Source organism: Haliotis rufescens, unplaced genomic scaffold (assembly GCF_023055435.1).
Source record: "Haliotis rufescens isolate VD_foot unplaced genomic scaffold, xgHalRufe1.0.p SCAF_17, whole genome shotgun sequence".
NCBI classification, from domain to species: Eukaryota; Metazoa; Mollusca; class Gastropoda; order Lepetellida; family Haliotidae; genus Haliotis; species Haliotis rufescens.
In genome coordinates this window covers 10,328,662-10,345,576 of record NW_025963857.1, presented here as the reverse complement: position 1 = coordinate 10,345,576, position 16,915 = coordinate 10,328,662, and the positions used below count along the sequence as shown (strand labels likewise).

The window sequence follows — 16,915 nt, the reverse complement described above, 5'->3', positions numbered from 1 at the left end:
GGACACAAGGTCACAAACAACCAGGACACAAGGTCATAAACATCAGGACACAAGGTCACAAACATCAGGACACAAGGTCACAAACAACCAGGACACAAGGTCACAAACATCAGGACACAAGGTCACAAACATCAGGACACAAGGTCACAAACCACCAGGACGCAAGGTCACAAACCACCAGGACACAAGGTCACAAACATCAGGACACAAGGTCACAAACAACCAGGACACAAGGTCATAAATCCCAAGGACACAAGGTCACAAACCACCAGGACGCAAGGTCACAAACATCAGGACACAAGGTCACAAACATCAGGACACAAGGTCACAAACAACCAGGACAAATGGTCACAAACAACCAGGACACAAGGTCACAAACAACCAGGACACAAGGTCACAAACAACCAGGACAAATGGTCACAAACAACCAGGACACAAGGTCACAAACAACCAGGACACAAGGTCACAAACAACCAGGACAAATGGTCACAAACAACCAGGACACAAGGTCAAAAAATCCCAAGGACACATGGTCACAAACAACCAGGACACAAGGTCATAAATCCCAAGGACACAAGGTCACAAACCACCAGGACGCAAGGTCACAAACATCAGGACACAAGGTCACAAACATCAGGACACAAGGTCACAAACAACCAGGACACAAGGTCACAAACAACCAGGACACAAGGTCACAAACATCAGGACACAAGGTCACAAACAACCAGGACACAAGGTCTCAAACAACCAGGACACAAGGTCACAAACATCAGGACACAAGGTCATAAACATCAGGACACAAGGTCACAAACCACCAGGACACAAGGTCACAAACCACCAGGACACAAGGTCACAAACAACCAGGACACAAGGTCACAAACAACCAGGACACAAGGTCACAAACAACCAGGACACAAGGTCACAAACATCAGGACACAAGGTCACAAACAACCAGGACACAAGGTCACAAACAACCAGGACACAAGGTCACAAAACACAAGGTCAATAACTCATTCAGGCTGGATAAAATAATCTGTTGTCCTGTGATTGCAATTTATTATTTCATACTTCTAATATCTTGCTTTATGTTCCTCAGCAATTGTTGTGGACTGTTATGGACCATTGTTTAGCTTGGTGCAGCTAAGCCTAAATGTCAGAAATGGGTTGGTTTTCCATTTCCAATGCTCAACTTCAAAATATATTTATATCCTGTAACCAAAGGCTATAATAAATTTAGTTTCTTCATTCAAGCAAATAAATCAACAAGTTCCATGTTAATCCTTAATAATGTGAGGTCTGAGTGAAGTTTGATAGCTAAAATGTGTTTGTCAGAAAGGTACTTGTTGAATGATCGTGTGTCGGAGAAACACAACACCCTTGCGTAAGTCACAGAGAGCTGCCACGTAAATGTCATCGCAAAACCATCATCAATTTCACAAAATTTGATTCCGTTGTCGTTTGCACTGACTCACCTAAAGACGAGAATAGTTCCATGACGTAGAGCATCAGGGGAGAGTTATCATTGGAAAAAAAAAATCCATAAGGATATGTAGCTCACCTTCATGTTTCTGTTGTTCACTGCATCAAATTCAAGATAATTTGAAAAATAGGTTTAAACAAATCAACAGCAATATAAAATAGATATGTTAACTGTTTTATCTCACTATGATAATAACACATGGTTAAACAAAAGTCAATCTGGCACCTGTCACTACATGAGAAATTGCTATTCCTTTTTCCAGCCAAAGAACCTGACCACCCCATCCACTAGGTGTCCTCCCAAAACAAACAGAGGGTGCTTGGCATAGGAAGTAACAACGTATCAATGTATCACTAATTTCCATACATTTGGATCAATACGTTACGTATGGTTATGATCTTGCCAAACAGATTTGCCCTTTTTGTAAATACAAAACACACTGAACTTTCTTTCAAAAGGAAGACTGGAACAGAAACTCAATTTTAAGTCAGTTCAGTTTTTTTACGATGTCAACAATATTCTAGTTAAATCAGAGCAGCCTGTAAATATTCTTCCCCGAGGAAGGTTCAGTCTAGGTCAGTTTTCTCAGGGGAGGTTCAGCCTAGGCCAGTACTTCTTGGGGGAGGTTCAGCCTAGGCCATTTCTTTTTCGGGGGAGGTTCAGCATAGGCCATTTCTTTTTCGGGGAAGGTTCAGCATAGGCCAGTTCTTTTTCGGGGGAGGTTCAGCATAGGCCATTTCTTTTCGGGGGAGGTTCTGCATAGGCCATTTCTTTTCGGGAGAGGTTCAGCATAAGCCAGTTCTTCTCATGGGAGGTTCAGTCTAGGCCAGTTCTTTTTGGGAGAGGTTCAGCCTAGGCCAGTTCTTCTTTGGGGAGGTTCAGCATAGGCCAGTTCTTCTCAGGGGAGGTTCAGCATAGGCCAGTTCTTCTCAGGGGAGGTTCAGCCTAGGCCAGTTCTTCTCGGGGGAGGTTCAGCATAGGCCAGTTCTTCTCGGGGGAGGTTCAGCCTAAGCCAGTTCTTCTCGGGGGAGGTTCAGCATAGGCCAGTTCTTCTCGGGGGAGGTTCAGCATAGGCCAGTTCTTCTCAGGGGAGGTTCAGCCTAGGCCAGTTCTTCTCGGGGGAGGTTCAGCATAGGCCAGTTCTTCTCAGGGGAGGTTCAGCCTAGGCCAGTTCTTCTTTGGGGAGGTTCAGCATAGGCCAGTTCTTCTCAGGGGAGGTTCAGCATAGGCCAGTTCTTCTCAGGGGAGGTTCAGCCTAGGCCAGTTCTTCTCGGGGGAGGTTCAGCATAGGCCAGTTCTGCTCGGGGGAGGTTCAGCCTAAGCCAGTTCTTCTCGGGGGAGGTTCAGCATAGGCCAGTTCTTCTCAGGGGAGGTTCAGCATAGGCCAGTTCTTCTCAGGGGAGGTTCAGCCTAGGCTGGTTCTTCTCAGGGGAGGTTCAGCATAGGCCAGTTCTTCTCGGGGGAGGTTTAGCCTAGGCCAGTTCTTCTCGGGGGAGGTTTAGCCTAGGACAGTTCTTCTCAGGGGAGGTTCAGCATAGGCTGGTTCTTCTCGGGGGAGGTTTAGCATAGGCCAGTTCTTCTCGGGGGAGGTTCAGCCTAGGCTGGTTCTTCTCGGGGGAGGTTCAGCATAGGCCAGTTCTTCTCGGGGGAGGTTTAGCCTAGGCCAGTTCTTCTCGGGGGAGGTTTAGCCTAGGACAGTTCTTCTCAGGGAAGGTTCAGCCTAAGCCAGTTCTTCCCCACCCTTGGCCAGACTTTCCCCCCTCAAATTGAAAGGTCGGGAAGGTTCAGTCAAGGCCAGTTCTTCCCCTTTTTTGATTCCAGCCTAGGCCAGTTCTATCCCATCCTAGGCCAGCTCACATACACTGTGGTCATACCTCCCCAGGTCTTCAAACACGTATTGACAAGGGGAAAGTGTTTTTCGAGGCATTGTCTCTCCCAGGGATTTATCTGGGATTCCTAACTAAGAACCCCCGCCGGCAAATTGGTAAAGTTCATTATTTTGATCAAAATTGGTATTTTATAAAAGTTCATTTTTTCTTAAACTCAAGGGTATTTTGAGATTGCATTTAATGCAATAACATAAAACAAAGCATTTAAACCTGTTCCTATATGTTGGTCGTGTTACAAGTGAATAAAGGTCACTTCTACACATCCATAAACTTGGCTATGTACATTAATATTTTGTAACATGAATTGGGAAATGCTCGGTTCCAAATTTGGAGTTTTATTGACATTTGCTGAAGACTAAAGCCAAAAGTCGGCCCCTGCAGGTCTTGATAAATCCATGCTCTCCCTTATGGATTTCTTCAGGAAAACCATACTTTATATATTTCTCATTTTTCTCATATTTCTGGAAACTAATTATTCATCTTCAAATGTTTTAGATACTGTTCCACAATATAAAAAGATCTCTATTTTTATATTTATTGAATATGAGGATGTTAATATCAATTATATATATATAGCCTAGGCTGATCAATCCCCCCATGTTCAGCATTTTTGTAAATCAAATGGGCCGGACCTGGCCCAGGTGAACCATCTCCATTTATTTTTCAGTAAATCCAGAAGGGGGAGAATCTGGCCTGCCTTCCCCACCTGAGGTAAGTTTACAATTTGAAGGGGGGAAGATCTGGCCATTGGTGGGGAAGAACTGGCCTAGGATATTCCTTCCCTTGGAAGAACTGTTATTTGTCTCCATGGATGCGAGGCATCAACCACAGGGGGCAAACATTGTACTCATCGAAGACAAAAAGCAGGAAAAACATAACACCTGCTTCCTTCAAACAGCAACGTCTCTTATTATCCATTACAAAAATGTTCCCGTTCCTCCTTAAAATGTAAAACAATATCTGCCAATATGATATTTATGTCTCTTCAAGAATATTAAATGAATCATTTGGGTATTTAATACGTCAATTGTAATAAATAGGAATTACTGGTTGGCATTTCAGACCCATAAAGTTTATCTGTCATCAACCATTTCGGACAGTGTCGCCAAACGCTTCTTAAAAATCTATAACATTATCGAATGTCATAATCCCTCATCTTGTGAAAGTGTTATAAACTAAACAGATGGTGCCAGGGATGACGATGAATAAACATTATCCCTGATTTACATCCATAATTAGGGCCAATAGTCCCCTGGGTTTCACACGGAACCAGAATCCCTTGTAATAATCAGTGGTAATTTCAACATTGCATAATTTTATGCATCAATGACATAAAAGCCTGTCATTAAAGGATATAAAAGCTGGGTAGGAGATGCCATGGATTTGAGTTAGCTCAACTTTGATATATAGTTTATGAGAGGTGTGACATTTGTGACACTCCAGATGACTCTCTTTCGGTAATGCATCTCCAGATGCTTCACCACCACTCTGCTAATTATACACGGGGTATTGTATTGCCTTTAATAAATGATGATGTGTTCATGAGCTGAATCAAACGCTTTCATAATACCACCACTCCCATCCCACACTGATACAGCCACTACACCTGTGTCATCCCATGTTAAACGGCAAGACCACTGCCCATCTACCTTCCCATCCACCCATACCAATGATCTCCTGTAGACACACCCACCTGCCTTCCCATCTCCCATACAAAAGATCTCCTGAAGACACACCCACCTCCCTTCCTAATGATCTCCCGTAGACACATCCACCTGCCTTCCCATCCACCCATACCAATGATCTCCTGTAGACACACCCACCTGCCTTCCCATCTCCCTTACCAATGATCTCCTGAAGACACACCCACCTGCCTTCCCATCTCCCTTACCAATGATCTCCTGTAGACACACCCACCTACCTTCCCATCTCCCATACCAATGATCTCCTGAAGACACACCCATCTCCCATCCCAATGATCTCCTGTAGACACACCCATCTACCTTCCAATCCACCCATACCAATGATTTCCTGAAGACACAACCACCTGCCTTCCCATCTCCCATACCAATGATCTCCTGAAGACACACCCACCTGCCTTCCCAATGATCTCAAGTAGACACACCCACCTCCCTTCCAAATGATCTCCCGTGGACACACCCTACTGCCTTCCCATCTCCCATCCCAATGATCTCCTGTAGACACACCCATCTACCTTCCCATCCACCCATACCAATGATTTCCTGAAGACACACCCACCTGCCTTCCCATCTCCCATACCAATGATCTCCTGAAGACACACCCACCTCCCTTCCTAATGATCTCCCGTAGACACACCCACCTGCCTTCCCAATGATCTCAAGTAGACACACCCACCTCCCTTCCAAATGATCTCCTGTAGACACACCCTACTGCCTTCCCATCTCCCATCCCAATGATCTCCTGTAGACACACCCATCTACCTTCCCATCCACCCATACCAATGATTTCCTGAAGACACACCCACCTGCCTTCCCATCTCCCATACCAATGATCTCCTGAAGACACACCCACCTCCCTTCCTAATGATCTCCCGTAGACACACCCACCTACCTTCCCATCTCCCATACCAATGATCTCCCGTAGACACACCCACCTGCCTTCCCAATGATCTCAAGTAGACACACCCACCTCCCTTCCAAATGATCTCCCGTAGACACACCCTACTGCCTTCCCATCTCCCATCCCAATGATCTCCTGTAGACACACCCATCTACCTTCTTATCCACCAATACCAATGATTTCCTGAAGACACACCCACCTGCCTTCCCATCTCCCATACAAAAGATCTCCTGAAGACACACCCACCTCCCTTCCTAATGATCTCCCGTAGACACATCCACCTACCTCCCCATCTCCCATACCAATGATCTCCTGTAGACACACAGACCTACCTTCCCAATGATCTCAAGTAGACACATCCACCTCCCTTCCAAATGATCTCCCGTAGACACACCCATCTACCTTCCCATCTCCCATACCAATGATTTCCTGAAGACACACCCACCTGCCTTCCCATTTCCCATATCAATGATCTCCTGAAGACACACCCACCTTCCTTCCAAATTATCTCCCGTAGACACACCCATCTACCTTCCCATCTCCCATCCCAAAGAACATTAGACATATATTTGACTGATGAATAAAATCTTAAATCTAAAAAACATTCTTATCAGGACCAGCTTTGAGTATGATTTATTTTAACAATTTGCATCAGAAAATACTAAAAAGGTAAACTTTTGCCTCAAAAACATAAAAAATTCTGGTTGTCCCATAACAGAAAGAAGCTGTATCTGTTGAAGCCGTGACAGATAAAATATTCGTCTTTGTCAGAAATCTCAACATTTCAATCAAACAAGCCAGAATAAGATAACTCCCAAAATATCGCCATAAAAAAACAGACACCATGAAGGCCAAAAAATCTACCATATTTACAAATTAATAGCTACATGAAGCAAATGACATGTATGATCATAGACGATGATATTCTTTACTACCGGCAACTCTTGGATGTTGCTTGTCTCGGTAGGATCAAGTGGAAGAAGATAGGAATCGGCCAACCGATAGCCTTATATAAACAAGGAAATAATTTTGGCCATCCAGAAAATTTAATGGAGAAAAGGATACTTGTCGTAATGAACTCTTTCTCGATCACTTTTTTATGGCTGCTTGGGACGTGGTTAAACTGTGTAATGAGGGAATTAAGCGAGGAGATATCTTATTAGAATCGGAGCACACCATCGATAAAACTGCTTTTGCTTTTGCAGTAAAACATGGCGATCAATATCCTGTTTTCCTTATGCGATTTCTTGTCATCAGAACCAGGAGAGCTATTATTTGTGATCGGTCTTTAACTGGATGTTTGTGTATGGGCCAAACTGATAATCTCGTTATGTTCGTAGATAAACTTCCCATCTATCATATTCTAGTATCACTGGTCCTTTTAATCAGCCATTTTATTGAATGTTTCATCATTATGGCAGGACATTAAGACTCATCCCTGCTGATGCATCTCTTTGTGAAATTCCTCAATTAATATTTGTAGCAAGAAAGGAAAGCTAGTTCACAGAACCCACCAGAATTGATGTTTGTTTTATGGCGAACATGACACCCAATTTTGACAAATAACGTCCTAATATAGATGCTTTCACGGAGCATTTTCACTGGTAGCATTTAATTACATTGAACTATGAAGCATCCATCACTTGTGTGTGCCTCTGATCATCTTACAGCAAAATGATGCATTTATATGGTGCTCCTACCAGTTTCCATTAAAAAGAGTTGCACAAATGCTATTTAGTAATCACAAGTTCCAGCAATCAATACGGAGTGCCAATCATCCGTGTCAGGGAATACGCAGAAAGGGGTAATTAATGGTTAACAAATTTTGCTGTCATCAATCATGGTACATCTTGTCCACATGGTGCTAGACATTGGAGTGAGTGAGTGAGTGAGTGAGTGAGTGAGTGAGTGAGTGAGTGAGTGAGTATGGTTTTACGCCGCTTTTAGCAATATTCCAGCAATATCACGGCGGGGGACACCAGAAATGGGCTTCACACATTGTGCCCATGTCGGGAATCGAACCCGGGTCTTCGGCGTGACGAACGAACGCTTTAACCACTAGGCTACCCGACCGCCCCTCTCAGTGAGTGAGTGAGTGAGTGAGTGAGTGAGTGAGTGAGAATGTGTGGGCCTTGTGTGAGCGAGCGAGCAAGGGTGAGTGAGTGAGTGTAATGAGAGTGAGTGAGTGAGCATTGAAAGTGAGTGAGTGTAATGAAAGTGAGAGTGAGTGAGTGAGTGGGCCTTGTGTGAGCGAGCGAGCAAGGGTGAGGGAGTGAGTGAGTGAGTGTAATGAAAGTGAGTGAGTGAGTGAGTGAGTGAGTGGGCCTTTTGTGAGTGAGCGAGCAAGGGTGAGTGAGTGTAATTAAAGTGAGTGAGTGAGTGAGTGAGTGGGCCTTGTGTGAGCGAGCTAGCAAGGGTGAGTGAGTGTAATTAAAGTGAGTGAGTGAGTGAGTGAGTGAGTGAATGGGCCTTGTTTGAGCGAGCAAGAAAGGGTGAGTGAGTGAGTGAGTGAGTGTAATGAAAGTGAGTGAGTGAGCAATGGGTGTGTGAGTGAGTGTTATTTAAGGGAGTGAGTGAGTGTAATAATAATGAGTGAGTGTGTGAATGAGTGAGTGTAATGAAACACTAAAGGGAAAAAAGCCCTACACATCTAGACATTTACCACTTTGGTGAAACCATCAAGATATCTTAGGTTGCCAACAGCTCTTAATGGGGATGAATATTGGGTTCAAACAGATGAGCAGTAGACACAACCTGACACAACCTGACACAACCTGACACAACCTCGCAAAACAAGCTTCTGTGCGTGGACCGCTGGGCCACCCAAGGCCTGTCCGGAACACCAGATCATGCAACAGTGTCCAGGACATGGAGATCAGGGTTTAGATTTTGAACACAAGGACACCACAGTTTCACAAAAACACAACTGTACACCAAAATATCCCACACAAGAACACAACTTCAGATGAACTACACTACAAAAGAACAGGAAGAATGAAAGAATACAACTGTGTCCCTACAAGAATCTGTACTATGGCTTTAAGAACACGACCCGTGAAGATCCGGGGTAGAATAGGTCTTCCGCAACCCATGCTTGTGGTAAGGGGCGACTATGCTTATCATAAGAGGCAACTAACAGGATCGGGTGGTCAGGCTCGTTGACTTGGTTGATGCATGTCATCATATCCCAATTGTGTAGATCGATGCTCATGATATCAATCACTGGATTGTCTTGTCCAGACTCAATTATTTACAGACCACCGTCATATAGCTTGAATATTGCTGAGTGCAGCATTAAACAACAAACAAACAAACTTTAGAAACACAGGGAGTTGAAATGCAATGTTTATACAATACACATCATCAAAGACCAAAAGATACATAATATACTTTTTTATCAGAACCTTGGTGTTTTCAGTACACCATTGACTATAACATGGCTTGGGACCGAACCACTATTCTTCCTCTCTCCAAACAGAAGCTCTATCCACTGAACCAAGGAGGCAGTCGAGTGGTTGACACGAGCAATGTCCCGGCTGTCTGACACACAACCAGACACGCCCGACATCACAATCCCAATCTAATCATACACATACCACACAAGCATAGATTGCTGGGAACATACCACAACATATCCCGTCATGTATAAAAGATCAACACAACAAACATTTTCAAGATATTACTTTGTATTAACACTTCCACGTTTTTATTCTTCATGGCCGATTTGTGAATGTTCAGATGTCACCGACTTCAACCCGAGCAGGTCAATGAGGGAGCCGAAAGAGCAGGGGGTCTCGGCTGCCAAAGCTGTCTGAGATCCAACATTCATCCATAACTGGTCATGTGTGGTCAAAACACCATCAATTACAGCCTCTCCACCAATTACTCTCAGCTTCAACATTTAATCAATAATCTTTTAATGATTTGATGGCCGTATTTCACTCTCTTTGTACACAAAGGCCAGAATGAACATTTGCTTTGTGTGCTTCATTCAACCAATCAAACAAAAGCGGCCAAGCTCAAGAGTTGTTTTGATCTTTTCTAATGTCATTATCTTTTTTTTTGCCTGACTTTTGCTGATCTTACAATCCTACCATTGAAAGGAGTGGGTCTGGCTGCTGAATTGCAGCAGTGAGTTGTACACTTGGTATAAAGCCGCACTCAGCAATATTCCAGCTATATGACGGCTGCCTGGACATTATCGAGCCTGGACCAGACAATCCAGTGATCAATATTGTTAGCAACAATCCACACCATCAGAGCACAACGACACGCTGTCAACCAAGTCACAGAGCCAGGCCACCTGGACATAAGCGATTCTGGACCAGACAATACAGTGATTGATATTGTGTGCAATGATCCATGCCATCAGGATACGAGGACACGCTACCCACCAAGTTACTGAGCCTGATCACCTGATTGTAATTGATTCTGGACCAGACAATCCGGTGATTGATATTGTCAGGATACGAGGACACGCTACCCACCAAGTTACTGAGCCTGACCACCTGATTGTAAGTGATTCTGGACCAGACAATCCGGTGATTGATATTGTGAGCAAAGATCCATGCCAGCGGAGTACGAGGACACTATCAACCAAGTCACTGAGCCTGACCACCTGATTGTAATTGATTCTGGACCAGACAATCCAGTGAATGATATTGTGAGCAATGATCCATGCCGTCGGAGTATGAGGACACATCATCAACCAAGTCACTGAGCCTGGCCACCCGATCCGTTTGGTTGCCTCTTACTACAATCATGGGGTACTTAGGGTCTATTCTGCCCTGGTACCTATATAGACAACCATGGAGTACTTGGGACATATCCTGCCATGGCAAACCACAAATGACAATCATGGAGTACTTGGGGTGTATTCTGCCCTGGCAAACCTCATAGGACAACCATGGAGTACTTGGGATGTATCCTGCCATGGCAACCCACATAGGACAACCATGAAGTACTTGGGATGTATCCTGCCCTGGCAAACCACATAGGACAACCATGGAGTACTTGGGATGTATCCTGCCATGGCAACCCACATAGGACAACCATGGAGTACCCAGGGCCTACTCTCCCTTCAAATTCTTACAGTGAACAAGGATATCTTTTCTGCCCCCAAATCACCCAAGGCGTGAACCTCAGTCTATGGGCGAACTACCCTGCCCTTAAATCAGCACAGGGGAAATCATAGGGTAGGGGGAGCTGAAATATCCTACCCTCCAGTCACCACGGGGAACATCCATGGACACATATCCGTCCTGGAATCCCCTCAAATCTGTGACAAACCAAACCTCAGTAAAATCAATGATAATTATAGCATCTGGCATTGAGGATCTTCAGCATCTTGACAGCTGACTAAATTACAGAACTCTTCATCGATTATTCAGCGTAAATTAGAAATGATAAACTTGAAGCAAATTTTCTTTCAAAGATTGTCATCAAAATTTATGTGGGCATTTATTGACCATGACTGATGCCGCACCCAATGAGAGTGAGAAGAGATGAATCATAACAGATTGACGTACTCGTGCTTGTGTAATTGTCTCATTGTCCTAGTCAATGGGAAACTTACAAACAACCATTCACAACTGAGCTCCAGTCAGTTGGGTTGTGACAGTTCATCAATGTATTGTTACATCGTGAATTTACAACTGACTATACGGTACAATACATGGTACACCCAAGCATGTATCTATTTTCAAAAAGTAGCATTATCCCCCGCAACGTGTTTTGCAGGGAGTATTGAAACGGACTCCATCCTTCCGTCTGCCCATCCATGCAAGATGTCATTTCAGGAGCAGATCATGAAGACCATATAATATTTCCACAACAAACTTGGCACATAGATAGGTGTGATGGTGAACTGGTACCGTTTGATAGTTTATTTATTTTTCAAGTTTCCATGGCATCAACTTTGACTTATGCTGAAAATGGCGGTAATGCTTCTATCCAGAGCATCTTGAAAACCGTACAAACTTTCTTCAAACTTGGCACACAGACAGGCCTAGTGGTGAACTGGTGCCTTTTGATACCATTACATTTGACATGCAATCTCTACAACTGTTGATGTACTCACGACAAGTACTTACCATTGTGGGGGATATTGATGTCTTCTTGAGAACTACTTGGGCTAGCATTACCCTGTTACCTACCACATAACAAAATGTCAAATCATACTGCATATTACTGTCATAATGAGCCTACATTAACCTGGGATGCAAGTTTAACACAAACTGGTTCAAAGGATGGAACAGGGATATGTTTTTCACACACAAAAAAGGCGCAAACTAAGAACCATGATATGTGTAAAGCAGCTTGGGTTGTATACTTCCCAGGGAGCTGAGAATGAAAATTCAAGTGCACTTTCATTCATTAAACAGGGTAATAATGACATACCATGAGCATTCACTAGGTGCTTGTACTGGTCTGAAGTAATGCCTCAGTTTAACATGGATACCCTACTTAGACACAGCATGACCCCAAGATGGCCTTGTTTTATCCCCCATAATGCCAAGTGTGAGACAGGATAACAACAAGTACAATCTTTTGACATATTTTGGTATCGAACCACAGTCTCTTTGGTAAGAGAAAGAGCGTGTGCGTGTGTGTGTGAGTGAGTGAGTTTTAGCAACATTCCAAAAACATCACGATGTGGAAAAACAGAACCAGGCCTTCACTACAACAAGCGAACGCTTTACCAGCTGCGCTACCCCATCACCCAACAAGACTATAGAAGTCACTGATATCAATTATTGAAACTTGATATAAATTTCCTGCCTGAATTTGTTCACTGAATTTGTTCACTCACATTGTATTACAATAATTGCAAACCAGTGACAATATTTCAATACTGTTTCCGCATGCTTCATTTACTAAATCAACTAAAAAGGATTTGGCCTTAAAAAGCTTGCAGGTGGAAATGCCCATTTTCTTCCAATACAATTTGCCATCCTTTTAAATTGTAGTCAAATTCAACAATGACTAATTGCATGCTCAATCTGAGTAATCCAAATACAACTTTCCTAACAACAACCCTCAGGAAGGATTAGGTTCCAGACCTTTATCAAATCTTCATCCAGCCAGTCCAATGCTAAATGGATGTCTAACTTTGTGATAACTTTGTGACAAAAATGTGAAAGAGGACCAAAAAATAATTATCTCACTAGTAATAAAACACAATCAAATCTGCCTTCACAAATTAGAAGCTTTGCAATCAGTAAGAGCCTGTTAGCTGCACAATAAAATTAGAAGGGAATTGGTTAATTATTCTATTGAATCTGTCTCTGCAATCCTAATCACTGGTTCCCTAGGACAAACAATGAGTAATCACATCCCAACAGAAAACCCGATAATTTTTTCCACAGTATTGTCTGTCAGTTCAGATCAATAGTAAAGCAAGATGTCCTCAGACAGTTGTTTGGAAAACAGCACCAACTCTTTCAATCTCGAGTGCCTTGTAAAACTAGCAATGTTTTTACAAGAAATGGATCAAATTTCCTTGGGATATTCCATCAATAAAACACTGTGTTACAAGTTGTTTTAAGGGCCCTTTTCAATATCAAAGATATCAGAGACTGGGTATTTGCTCTTACTTATAATGTTTATGTAATGTTCTCCATGAAGGCCTATTCAGGCAGCAAAAATCCATAAACCCATTAATAAGGGGACATAATTTTCTGAATCACCAGTATTACAATTGAGTGGAAATATTCCCACATCACTGAATGTTGTTGTAATGAAAATAGTCCTGACACTCACAAAGACAGTTGTCAGGAAAACATGACAGAGTTTTATTGGACAGTGGATCAAAACAGATTAGATCAAATTTCCGGTGTGGAATTTTTTTTTTTGAACTTTGTTACAAATTGTTTCAAGTTGAGTGCACCCAAAAATTGGCAATATTCAGTGCTCTAGGGATCAATCATTTCTGCTATTCCCCCAGTTTCAACATCATTAATGGAAAATGATATTAACAAATCTCCTGGTCAAAGAGGTGCAATGAAATGCACAAATGAGATCCAAAACAGGCAAATATCTGTATTAACAAACTAAATTCTTGTAGCTAAGTTATGGACACAAACATATTCTTCCGTAACACTTTAGAATCCTTCATTCTGATTGGTCTGTAAGCATTATCGAATCTATGTTAGACCATGATTTGCTGCTGACCATATAACCACTTGAATTGCAGCCAGGTGAGCTAAAACTTAAATTTAAACATATTTCAACACTAAATCATGATAAAATGCATTATACAATATATCAAAATTGAAAACTACCAAGTTAACAAGAACAGGTTTTGAATTTTGCAATCCAAATTGAGTACACGAACGAATACTGTTCACAAAACTAAAAATACCTGTTACATACATATAACTTATCGTACTTCAAATATAGTCACATAACGTGTCACCCTAACTCAACCAAACATGGTTGATCATGATTGTTAAGTCTACAAATTCACCTCTTTCTATTAAAAGGGCAGTGGGGGTAGCCTAGTGGCCAAAGCGTTTGTTCGTCATGCTGAAGACCCGGGTTCAATTCCCGACATGGGTATAATGTATGAAGCCCATTTCTGGTGTCCCCTGCCGTGATATTTTTGGAATATTGTTAAAAGCGGCGTAAAACCAAACTCACTCACTCACTTTCTATTTAAATAATTAATTTAATTAACTTCAATAGCTACCCTGTTTGTCCACTTTAGTTGATTATCGTACTCTTTAGGACCATTGGTCCCCACTTGCCCTTTGCCAACGCGCAACCTTCAAGATGGATTGTCCTGGAAATATTTACCCCAAAAAATTTAAATTGAGGAAAAAGGCTTTGAAGCTCACCTGGATTCTTCTGGAATATTGGCAAACTCAGTTCACAGTTCAAGGTGATAATAAAAGAGTAAACAACGGAAAAATAAGTAACAGAAGTTTGACTCAAGAGTGAGTGAATATTGTTTTGCGTCACTTGTAGCAATATTCCAGCAATATCACAGCAGGGCACAGCAAAAATGGGCTTCACACATTGTACCCATGTTGGGAATTGAACCCAGGTCTTCGGTGTGACGAGCGAACACTTTAACCACTAGGCTACCCCACCACCCCTTTGAAAAAAAAACCAGTGTAAATATTTCATCATGATGTTTATGAATGGCTGTTTATGGGCAAAAAAGTACATTTTCAACAATGCAGCCATATAATCTAAGGTAAGGGGAAGTCTGTGAGCAATTCAGAAGACACATTTGCTGGATATCATTCAAAATTTCAGCTTCACGAACCCAGATGTTTCTGAGGGAGAGTTGAAAAAATTGCAAATCTAATGAAATGGGCATGTCAAAGTCAAAGGCAATGACAGAGCCAAAAATTAAATAAGCCAAAAGAAAACATAGAATATGTTAATCCTCTTATGACAAACTTGCTGCTTGTCAAATTTCATAATGATAGACATACAAATGACCATGTAATGGGTAATAATGAAATGTTCAACATGTCTGCCATGACGGCCATATTTAAACTCAGATTAGAATTCTATGGGCACCTCTTAGGGTCACCATTGCTGGGATCATCTTTGCAATGGCTCAGTTTTATATGCAATGAGGTTTCAAAGGAGATGCAAATGAATAAAATATTAAGGACAGTCAGAGAGATGGTGGACAACAAAGGGTAAGACTTACGCCCATATCCTCCTCAAAAATATATATAATTAAAAACATCGAGCATCAATCATATACATACATAAGTTTTGGAGGGGGAATACGGGCGGAAGTCTTACCCAACAAAGAACCACTCGTGAGCTACTTGAACTGTAATTTCAGGTTAGCTAAAAATGAATAATCCTATTTGAAATCAATTTAATAATCAACATTCACTGCAGCCTTACCTAACCTGCATATAACTAATCTGACTTGTCTTTAACCTGCACATAATGACTAATTCGGCTTATTTGACTTTTCTTTACCATCTTATGGGAATATTGCTGAGGAATCCACCCACAATAGACCATGGAGGTTCACTAGCAACTGAGGGTGACCTCTTCTGTAACAGCTTCAGTCTGATTGCATGGCTTGGCTATTGCATGCTTAAGCTTATTTCATGTATTGTCTCATCAGGTGCCACTTGTGGGTCTAACACATGCAAGCCTGAGTCACTGACCGCACAAGGTCAATGTTGGCCATTACAACTGGCATACAAAATTAATATGACCGATAAGATGACCACGAAGATGAGTTTAATGCTAGAGTTGTGAGGATTTAGTCCATACATGATAAACACAGACTAATAGCAATGTGTGTGGTAAATATATAACATCAGCACCAGAAAAAAAACCATCTTGATTATCTGCCCGAACAGATTCTGTTGAGCGTAAAAGTCAAAATAGAAGTGAAAACTATATTCTAAAACATCCTCCAGTAACCACTGCCTCCAATGTTTTTGAAGTATTACAAAATTATATATATATGTTAGGGTAAGGGTTAGGGTAAGGGAGCTCTAACCCTCGCCAAATTTCATGAAGGGTTAGGGGTGGAAATCTTTCCAAGTTTGTTTCCACATAAAAAAATATCATATATTCAGAACAAAAAATGTATTGAGCGAGCCTTTGGTGAGCAAAATATATATTAAATATTCCTCATTTTATAATATTTACGATGTAAAAACACACGAGTGCAATAAAATCTTTATCATATAATATCATAAATATATTCCATGTTTAAGACATTATTTGACCAACTGAAGTAAGTTAAAAAACTGTGTAGGAGTACATTGTTTGAGTGAACTGCCCCATTTATCAAAGAGTGCCACGTTATTTACACCCATGTTTGTTTACAGAAGCCCACAGTGTAAACATAAACTAGTGCCTTTCCTCAACAGGAAGAGGGAATCATGGGTGGCCGAGTCGTGCAGTTGCTTCCCTTGAGTGCGCCAGAATCCTAAGATCATGGGTCTGAAATCCC

General features: G+C 42.0%; 1 protein-coding gene across 4 annotated transcripts in view; it reads right to left on the bottom strand.

The window, feature by feature from the left end:
• LOC124149856 (TOX high mobility group box family member 4-like) overlaps window positions 1-16,915 on the bottom strand; it is a 170,522-nt gene that overhangs the window by 68,215 nt on the left and 85,392 nt on the right. The window lies entirely within an intron of this gene.